The sequence below is a fragment of the Cynocephalus volans genome, chromosome X (genome assembly GCF_027409185.1).
Source record: "Cynocephalus volans isolate mCynVol1 chromosome X, mCynVol1.pri, whole genome shotgun sequence".
NCBI classification, from domain to species: Eukaryota; Metazoa; Chordata; class Mammalia; order Dermoptera; family Cynocephalidae; genus Cynocephalus; species Cynocephalus volans.
In genome coordinates this window covers 174595087-174606096 of record NC_084478.1, presented here as the reverse complement: position 1 = coordinate 174606096, position 11010 = coordinate 174595087, and the positions used below count along the sequence as shown (strand labels likewise).

Here is an 11010-nt window from a genome sequence, read left to right as displayed (position 1 = left end):
GTGTAGGCGGCTGGTGCTAGTTTCTCTGAGCTTGGAAGAAAGGCCCATGAGTTTGGGACTCAGACCTTAGTGAGGAGTGCTGGCTGGTGCTGTGTCTCTGAATTTGGAGGAAGGCCTGTGGAGCTGGGACCTAGAGCTCCAAGAGGGAATGCTGGTTGGCTTTCCTTCTGTCTCTGAGCTCAGTGGAGGGACCCAGACCTCTAAGTGTGCATTGCTTGTGTGTGTTTGGTGGTGGGAAGGTTGGGGTGGGAGGGAGGCACCAGCAGGCTGGTTCTAGGACATCCCAGTTCTGCTGGGTTCTCTTTTCTCACTGTCCACATTTTTTTAGTCTCCTCTGCTGCTTCCTCCTGAATCTCATCATGTGGGAGTGACCTGGAGCTCATATCTTAAACTTCTTTTCTGTCCCCACTCACTGCCTTGACATTGTCACCTCGTCTCATGCCTTTAAACACACCTAATGTTGTGTTGACTCCCAAATTTATCATTCCAACCCAATCCAAACTCTTACATCTTACTGCCTACTAAACATCTCCACACAGATGTTGAGCACTTCCATCTCACATAAATGTGCGTGCCCAATTCCGAGCTCCTGATATATCCCCCCTCCCCACTCTAGGCAATTTCCCTAGTCTCCAAAAATGGCAGCTCCCTTCCTCCATTTGGTCAGGCCCCAAACTTGTAAGCCATTGTTGACTCTTTGTATCTCATACCCCATCAGCTCTCCCCTGGAGTCCTGCAGTAGTCTCCTCACTGCCTCTACTTTAGTTCCCCTGGCTCTGGCCACTAAAACTTGTGTTCCCTCTTCCATAGTATACAGTTGTTGCTGCAAAGTGGCTGCCTAGATGGGGACCATTTCCTGAGTTCCTTTCTATTGAGGTGGAACCATACAACTAGTTATCACCATTGGAATATGAACAGAAATAACTTTTATGAAATGTGGTAACTATTATCTTATAAGTAAAAAGACAATAAGATAAGAAGTAGTAAGAAGTAAGATAACCATCTGGGTTAAGATAGTTAAGAAGCAGGTGTTACTTATTTCCTCTTCTCTTATCTATGTGATTCAAAACCTGGAGTGATTTTGCCACAACCCCAACCCCGACCCCAACAGAGGACATTTGGCAATACCTGCAGACATTTTTGGTTCTCATGACTGAGGGGAGACATGTTACTGGCATTTAGTGGAAAAAGGCCAGGGATGCTGCTAAACATCCTACAATGTCCAGGATAGCCCCCCACAACAAAGAATTATCCAGTCTGTATAAGTCCATTTTGTGTTGCTATAAATGGAATTCTTGGAGCTGGGTAATTTATAAAGAAAGCCAGCATTTATTGCTTACAGTTCCTGAGGCTGGGAAGTCCAAAGTCCATCTGGTGGTGGTGACAATGACCCAAGGGTCTCACATTGCGAGATGGTGGAAGCAGAGAGAGCAGAGAGAGAAAGACAGATTCTCCTTTTCTTTTAAAGCCCTCAAAACCATGCCCCTGACCACCATTTTTAATCCATTCACTACCACAGGGTCCTACAATCCAATCACCTCTTCAAGGCTGCACCTTTCAATTACCATAATAAGATTCCCCACCCTCTTAACAGTTACAGTAGGGGCCAAGTTTCTAATACACAGAACTTGAGGGACACAATTCCAGCTTTAGTGAATTTTGGGGGGACATAATTCAATCCACTACACAGTCCAAAATGTCAATATTACCGAGGGTGAGAAACCCTGATAGAACCTTTAGACCCTAGTGGTTGGCAGAACCACAAAATCGAAAGAACTTGGGTTCATGGTCCCTCTCTCAGCTTCTTTAAGTCACTGCTTAAATGTCACTCAGTGGGTTTTTCTCAACTATCCTTTTAAAATTGCAATCCCCTGTCTCTCCCCTTCCCTGTCTTATTTTTATCCATAGCTATTCTCGCCATTTGACATACTATGTATTTTACTTACTTCATTGTCTGTCTCCCCGAACTAGAGAGAAGCTCCAAGAGGGCAGAGATTTGGTCTCTTTTGCTAACAATTGTATCCTTATTAATTAGAAAAGTGCCTGGCTTAATTCATGGTTTTTTTTTTTGGGGGGGGGGGCAGATGGCCAGTGCAGGGATTGACCTTTCTTTAACCAACTGAGCTAACTGGCCAGTTTTAATTCAAATTGTTGAATGAGTGGGTGAGTGAATGAACGAATGGGTGCCATCCATCTGTGTGCTCGCTGGGCTCAGCTGACAGAAGTAATGTGGAGTGACAGGCTTTTTGGAGCTGTGAGGCGGGTTCCCACAATTGCTTCCCAGGCCCATCCTCTTCTTTTGCTCCAGGTACTGGTATTGAAGAGGGCTGAAGAGTAGGTGGCTAGCGCTCACCGCTCTCTCCAGCATGATCTCTGGTCATCAAGTGGTCACAGCGTATGGAGTGGAGGCTGGAGTTGACTGGCCAGTTGTAGCAAGAGGATGTGCATGGGTGCTTGTAGGTAGAGAAGCACAGCCAGTGTCCCTGAGATGCTCAATGTCCGTATGTGCCTGCTGCCTATGGGTGCATGCTCTGCCTTGCTTTGAGGTGTGGAGGGGATCTTCAAGGGTCTTCCTTGGGGAGGGTATCATAGCTTCTGCAGGTACTTGGAAGCTCCCAGGGAGGGGGCACCCAGGCTTCAGGGAAGCCATAGCTGCTGTGGAATATTGTGTTGTGGGTGAAGGAGATAATGAGCCATGTCAGACCAATATGGCATTGAGATAGGTCAGTTGCATCACCCAGGAGATATGAAGGAGGTGGTGGCAGTGTTCTGGGATTATGTTGTGTGTCTGTACACACACACACTCCTTACAATGATCCTGTGAGGTAGGTACTGTTATCATCCTTGTTTTATTGAAGAGAATACTGAAGCACAGAGAGGTTAACTTTTTTGCTCAGCATCAGACAGCCAGTTAGTGGCAGAGTTGGGATTTGAGCCCAGGCAGTCCAGCTCAGAGCTACAGCCAGCACACTCTACCACTCCCTAGCTGAACTCAGGGCTGGATACATTTATCAGCTGGTTAGGAGAGAAACTATTTTCTGTAAGGTACATACCCATTAATCACATTGTACTGAATACCTAATCCAGGTCTATCTGACAGCACTTTCTTTTTGGGGGGCAGGGACGGGGCAGGGGATGGCAGTGTTAGACACGTGTATGTGAATGTGAAGGCCCGTGAAGAAGACTTTCCAGAATAGGGGGGATCTGATTCAAGGGCTGGGATTGGAGGTCAAGTGGGAGGCTTCCCTTAGAGACAGAACACTTTTCTATTGGAGAGAAGGGGACTGACTGGAACAGATAGAGCCTCGGTGCCAGGATGAAATATGACAAGGACGCCTGCCCATCCATGATGGTGCTGTGACCCTGGAAAGGGAGTCATGTCTGTGATTACATCAGTGAATATTGATGTCTTGAGGAATAGGGATCTAAAACTCAGCACTGAATTCTGCTATCTCTGGTCATGGCATCCTGGGGACATCAGTGCCACTGGAGGACATTGTGAAAGACACAGGATCCCCAGAGGACCCCAGGGCCATGTCCTGAGTGTCAAGTTGCCCTGGGCGGCCTGCTATGTTGTATTAGTCCGTTTTTGTCTTGCTATAACAGAGTACCTGAGACAGTGTAATTGATAAAGAAAGGTTTATTTAGCTCACGATTCTGGGACAGCTGCATCTGGCACGGGCCTCCGACTGCTTCTACTCATGGCGGAAAACAGCAAGGCAGCCTGTAGGTGCAAGATCACACGGCAGGAAGCAAAGGGAGGAGGAGGTACCAGCCTCCTTTAAAAAACCTGCTCTTGCAGGAACTAATAGGGCAAGAGCTTGGTCACTGCCTGCTCCCCCCACCCCAGGGAGGGCATTAATGTATTCATGAGGGATCCCACCTGCAATGACCCAAACAACTCCCAACATTGCCACGTGGGGGGTCAGATTTCAACATGAGCTTTGGGGGAACGACATACCTAAACTCTATAATATGGTAAAAACAATACTGAACGCCTGCTTTCCCCACTGGGACTTACAGTTGGTTAGTTCTCAGAGAAAATAGTATCATGTCACCCTCACACTGCCCCTGCAGGGGCTGCCCAGGGTGGTTGCCGTATTGCCCAGGCAGTGGTGTTTGCCTGGCTGCATTGCCTCAGACATCTACTACAGTGGCTGAATGGCCCGATGTTCTCAGAGGCCACTGCTGTCCCTGGAAGTGATGGCTTGGGTGACAGGGATCTGGGTGGTGGTTTTGGTTGCTCACACAGATTATCTGTGAGAGCTGAATCTCTGTACAAACTTCTCATCTACCTGGGACAAACCAAGCTTTGGGGTTGGCCTCACTGCTGTTGCAGTGGAGAAGAAAAGGGCCTCTCTCTCCTGGTGCTGGGAGGGTCACTAGCCACCTTCAGCCAGGCCCAGTTTCTGTGAGGAGCTGGCTCGGTGCAGGCCCCTGAGCTCCAATCCTCTTACACAGCCTAACATCCAGTGTGGCCCTGAAGAGCTGGTTTCCATAACCTTCTGGAGACCTTATCCAGGGTGGAGGGCACTCCTTAGCTCCTGGAGCACCAGCTGGGGTAAGGGGGCAGACAGCCTTCTTCTCTTCCATCTCTGGAGGTGACATGCTCTTGAGCTTGCTGGGGTGGGAAAGGAAACTGTGGTGACAACTTTGCCTGCTCCCAGCACTCAGGCCACAGGCCATGGGCAGGCAGGAGGAGCCCTGGCTGATCCCTTCCAGCTTTGTTTCACCAAAATCTTTCCACGGTCAAGTTTACTCCACCTCAGGCTCACTCCTGCTCTCTGTCATTCTGTCAACATCCTTCCGCCAGGTTCCAGGCTGTTTACCTTGGGCTGCGCTGGAACTCTGGCTCAGCACAGAAGGTGCCCTTATGGCCAGCTCAAGCCCCGGGGGCCCACTGCCAGGTTTCCCTACCTGTCCTTCATTCACCTGGTCTCAGGAGGTGAGGGGCAACACTCTCTGAGCCTCAGAATTGCTTTGTGGCCTCTTCAGCTCCACCCAGAGATGGGCAGACAGAGGCTTCACACTGCTCCTGCTCAACCTCTGCCGGGGCAGTGGTGTCCTCTAGTGGGCAGCATGCGAAACACCTCAGGCAGAACTGAGAGTCCAGCACGCCTGGGAACTGTGCCCACGCAAAAGCGCATGCTCCAGTCAGCTGCTGCCGCATCCCCACTCCTGGGGCATTTGACAGACCGCACCTCCAGATCCCGGTGGCTGTCTGCTCCATGTGGGTTGCATTCTGAGTGCCCAGCTCTAGCTCGGTGGGGGACTTGGACTTGGCTCCTCCTGCAGCTGGGCTGCTTCTCCATTCCTAGTGCCACTGGAAAAGCAGAGCATGTAGTGGTCCCGCCTCCCCAAGGTGGGTCTCTGAAGGCCAACCCTTAGCTCCAGCAGGGGGCAGGCGTGGGGCCTCATTAGGCCCTGGGGTTTCTGCTTCTTTCCTGTGGGCTCACGTGCAGTGACTCAGCCTTTGGGCCTGGATTCATTTCCTGTGGCTGCCATGACAAAGTACCACAAACTGCGTGGTTTAAACCATAGAAACTTATCATTTCACAGTTCTGGAGGCCAGAAGCCCAAAATCAAGGTGTTGGCAGAGTTGTTTCCTTCTGGGGGCTGTGAGAGAGAATCAGTTCCTTGCCTCCCTCACGGCTTCTGGTGACTGCTGGTAGTCATTGGTGGTCCTTGCCCTGTGGCCGCATCACTCCAATCTCTGCCTCCATCTTCTGTTCTGTTCTCTTCTCTAAGGACACTTGTCACTGGATTAGAGCCCAACCTAAACCAGGATGATCTCACCTTGAGATCCTCAGTTACATCTGCAGATCCTTTTTCCAAATAAAGTCACATGCACAGGCTCTAGGTGGACATATCTTTTGGGGGCCACCCTTCTAGCCACCACAGGGCTCATGCCAGGAGGGCCTCAGGAAAACACTTCTATCCCTGCAACCTCTCCAGCCTTTCAGAACCCAAAGGAGACCAGTGTCTGGAGGGAGGCACATCTAGTGACTGTTCATACATGCACAGAGCAGCTGTCTGGCTCCTGCTGATGCCAGAGGGACTGGGGAACTTGATGCCAGCGGGGTGGATGTGTCACCAGGTTGGGCTTATACTGCCATGGTGCCACGCACCTCACCCAAGACCACTTGCCTCTATGGAGCTCTGCCTCTGCCACTGGGACCCACCTGGCCCATCAGGCCGGCAGTGCTGGGTGGGGCATCCTTGCTGTGCCTCTCATTAACTAGACCAAGTTACTCCACTGCCCTGGGCCTCATCTATAAAATGGAGAATTCTACTAGTGCCTACTATTACCATCTCAGCAGAGCTATTTGGGGTGGAGTTTTGCCTCAGAAATCTCCAAGTTCCAGACCCTGATGCCTTCTAAACTGATCAAACTCAGGTTCACATAAGGAGACATCAAGGACAAGTGCTGTGTTTGGCACAATAATGACCTCCAAAGACATCCATGTCTTAATCCTCAGACCCTGTAAATATATGACCTGAGGTGCCCAAAGGAACTTTGCAGATGTGATTAAATTAAGGATTTTTTTTTAGGAGTGATGAGAGCTTTGCTAATGCCCAGCAGACAGGCCAGAGGGTGGGTAGGGAGCAGGGGACAACTGGGCAGGTGAGCATGGCTCAGGCAGGTAGGAAGGCAGCAAGCAGGGAGGATACGGTTGGGGGCTGCCCTGTGAAGGGTGTGGCATCCCTTCAGCTGCTGCTTGCTGCGGCCTCGGGCTGTGGCTTAGAACTTGGTGTCCACCATGTGGAAAGCTGGCCTGCCTGAGTCAGGCATCGAAGAAGACTGAAGGCTGGCTTCCTGTTGTAGTGGATCTCCCTTAGTGCAAATATGGACGTACTGTCAGGAAGTTTGTGGATCCACTCCCACCAACTGAGGAAGAATGGATATTTCATGACATCCTCTGCAGAGATCCGATTTTGACCCTCAAACTGCAGCAGCTTGGTGAGGAGGTCAGCCCTGTCACTATCAAGTCAGGGGGTGTGGCTCAAAAGGTTCTCGGTTCGGTACTTGGGGTAGTTGTATGTCTTGAGCTCCTTGTTGGACAGGATGCCTGGCTACGTCTCCAAAGTTGGGCTTCCCAAGATGCAGAAGATGAAACGCAGCTAGCTGTTTCTCCACCTTGGAGCCTGGGAAGAGAGGCCTGCCTGTGGTCATCTCGTGGAAGATGCAGCCCACACCCCACTTATAATTTGGGTGGAGTAGTCCATGGACTCAAGGAGGATGTTAGGGGGCTGGTACCACAGTGTCACCACTTTGCTGGAGTATGTCTTTGTTGGGATTGACTTGGCCTGGGCCAGGCTGAAGTTGGCCAGCTTGTGCTCTCTCCTTTTATTGATGAGCAGGTTCTGGGGCTTGAGGTCACAGTGTAGCACCTTCGGCCAGTGGCGAGAGCAGCTGGAACAGGAGCAGTTTCATATTGTGCATGTTGATGATATTCCCACAGTCATCCAGGTACTGCTTTAGGTACTTGTCCAGATACTCAAAGAGAGGGAAGGGGGACTTCTCCGTATGGATAATGTAGTGTAGTATGACAATGTTGGCATGTTTGAGGTCCATAAGCAGGGACACTTCCAAGATGGTGGTGCAGTGTGCCCCCTCTTTGTGTTCCAACCTGATCTCCTTGAGGGCTGCAAGGTTGTCTGTGAGCTTGCTTTTACCTTTGTAGACCGTGGCATAGGTACCCACGCCCAGGAGGTCCAGCTTACTGTAGGTCTCCAATTTCCCAAAGCCAATTTTGGACAGGCTGATGTGATGGTGGCTGAGGGTCCTGTAAAAGATGGGGTTATTGAAGGTCAGCTTCTCAAGGTAGCCCTTGGGCAGTTGGATGCCTGCTGGTAGCGATAGGTGTGTGTTGATGTCCTTACCTTGCTTGAGGATCTTGTGTGGGGGATGGTTGTGCATGCAACTAGAGACTGCACCTCATCTGAGGACGTGGCTGAAGCCTGGTCAGTCTCCTCATCAGATCCCATCTTCAAGTTCTCCTGCACAATCTCTAGTGCAGAGATGAGTGGGCCCGTCCAGTGCGAGGTTCCCCAGTGGCAGCACATGTGGGGGCCTCTCCAGGATCACTGCAGCCACCACTGCAACTCTCATCCAGGCCTATCTACTTGGGGGCATGATTGGTCTTGTCAATGCCTCAGCCTGTTCAGAGTGTCACTGACAGCTGCTGTTTGATCTTTATCCAATCCATGGCGACCTGCAGGGGCACACGAGCAACCTCAGAGCCACGGGGTTGGCTCAGCAGCACCTGGGGTGGCATCCCTGGCTGAGGCCTTGCAACATCCTTCTCCTCCTGTTAGCCATAGGTGCTTGTCCTGGTAGTCCTCAGTTATGGCTGCTGGGCCCAGGCCACCACTGGCTGAGGAAGAGGAGGTGGCGGCCCACCCAGCCGGTCATGAGCTTGGCTGCTGTTGCTTTGCCTCACACGGATTTGTCACCTCTCTTCCCTTGGGTGATGGAGCCGCAAAAGGATTACTCAAAGCCCCTCTCTTCTGAGCAGTGAGAGACCCCAAAGGGGTTAATCTCCTGGAACCCTCAAGAGACAGGCATTCCTTCCATATGGGAAATTAACCACAAGCTGGGGTTCTCTTCCCACATTTATCTCCAGACCAGGAAGTTACAGGAAAAGAACATAGGTGGGGTTATGACCAAGTATAGTTTAACAGTAGAGGCTTGTAACATTCAGTGAAACAAGCCAAGTGACATTCCATAATGCAATTTGCAAAAGGTTAAGTCAATCCACCAACAAAAGCTTGATCTTAGCAAACACTGTTTTTCCCTACAGCAATTTCCCCAGCATTTTTGCATAACTTGTCTGTCCTTGAGCCAGCGACCTTGCTGTGTTACAATTCTATATCTTACAACAGAGAATTTAGCTTGGGGAAAGTTTCCTGTCTTTTGCAAGGTTAACATTTCTATATGTAATCCCAAAAGGTTAGGCTAAACCTGAGACTACAGGGCTTTGGAGGCCCTGTGAAATATATTTGCTTTATGGTATACTTCACAGGCAACTGCGGGAGATCCCCGCACCCCCCCATCCCAGCTCTTTGGCACTGGCTTGAATCTGAGTGCTCATGGCAGCTTACGGCTGAGAGCCAACTCAAGCTAAGGATCTTGAGATGGGAGATGGTCCTGGATCCAGGTGGGCCCTAAATGTAATCACAAAGTGTCCTTATAGAGGGAGGCAAGGTCAGAGGCAGAGAAGGAGAGGAGAGTGAGAGAGTTGAAGATGCTGTGCTGCAGACTTTGAAGGTGGAGGAAGGAGCCCTGAGTCAAGGAGTGCTGGTGGCTTTTAGAGACTAGAAACCCATTCTCCCCTGGAGCCTCCAGAGGAACAAACCCTGCCAGCTCAGTTTAGATTTCTGGACTCTAGAACTGTAAGAGAATAAATCTGTGTTGTTTTTCGCTCCTACCTTTGTGATAACTTGTTACAGCAGCCAAGGGAAACTACTAGGCATACCCATGGTTGTTGGTACCAGGGCCTCACAGCATGCCTCTCCAGTTGCCCAGTGCATGGGGGATCTGCATGCCACAAAACCCGGGCTGACTGTCAGCCTTGCCTCACTTCCCCAGGTCTACCTCTTGCAACACCTCTACTGGTGTTTCAGAAACACCCACTCACCCACCAGGAGGCATTTGTAGATATGAAGGCAGAAAGATGGCCATGACCCCATGACCTCATGGATGAGAATGCACAACTGACTTGGTCTTGGTGTGCAGGGTCTGTGTCCCTGCCTGGTGTGTGCACTCCCCCTCAGAGTCCCGGACTCAGGACCTAGCAACTCAACCATTCACCCTACACAGACTTCTTCACATTCTCTGAAAAGGAGCCACACACGTCACAAGCATTATTGAGAAATGCTGGTTTCACCAAGATTTCACAGGGCAATGGAAGAGGGCTTCACATCCCATGTCCTCAAGCACACTACTCAATGGAAGCCTGGGCTCTTCTCTCCCACCTCTGCACACAGTGACTATACTATAGCCAGGCACTAGGGCCAATCTTAAAAGAAGGCAAGGAGGAAGCATAAATAGCTAATGGATAGTTTTATCTTGCAACCTTATGCCAAGGTGTGGCAGGGGCTCATCAAACCCTCTACCATTGTGCTCTTTGTGAAAACAAAAACAAAAAACAAAAACCAGGTAGAACTCCCTTGGCCAGGACTCCTGAGGAGGGGTCCTGGAGGTAGCATAAGTCTGGAGCCTTCTCACTCACGTTGATTCTGGATCTCCTGGAGAAGCTCTTTAGGCTGGCAGTCTTTATAAAACAGAATAGCTGGGAGAGATCTCTGACAGGGCAGCAAATGGAGACACCCTTCTGTATACATGTCAGGTAGAATATAATGATAATTGTGTCCCGCATGAGGCAGCCATCAATACCACGATTATCATTATAATTTTTTTTATTTTTATTTTTTAATTTATTTTTAGCAGCTGGCAGGTATAGGGATCTGAACCCTTGACCTTGATGTTATCAGCACCATGCTCTAACCAAGTAAGCTAACCAGCCAGCTCTAACTAGTTAATTCTTTATAGTAAAACTTTCTTTTTAAATTACTGTGTGTTTTCTGTCTTTCTTCTGTTAGACCCCAACTAATACACTGGCCAAGCCAGTTACCTATTAACTATATTTGTCTGTATGGTGAAAGAGTCTCTATTATGCAGTAACTGTTTTACAATTTCACAGACATGAAATAATTGTGATAATAATAGTTACCAGTCAGAGATCATCCATTATCTGCCAAGCTCTTTACGTACTATACATTAGCTCCTTTAATTCTGACAATAGCACTATAGGTTAGATTCTATTATTATCCCCATTTTGCAAAAGTGACACTAAAGTTGTCAGTCCTATGAATACTTGAGTTGTCCTCCAGTGATTAGAATACACGATATCCTTCTTGATCTCTTGATCTATTTTACATCTGGATATCATCCGAATTTATTCTCTAACCTGACTTTTTGATCCATGATTCTTGAATATCTGAATT

The 11010-nt window shown here is 49.4% G+C and overlaps 1 pseudogene; it reads right to left on the bottom strand.

The window, feature by feature from the left end:
* Positions 1-6742: 6742 nt before the first annotated feature.
* Positions 6743-8222, bottom strand: LOC134367569 (cyclin-dependent kinase 16-like; annotated as a pseudogene).
* Between the last annotated feature and the right edge of the window lie 2788 nt (positions 8223-11010).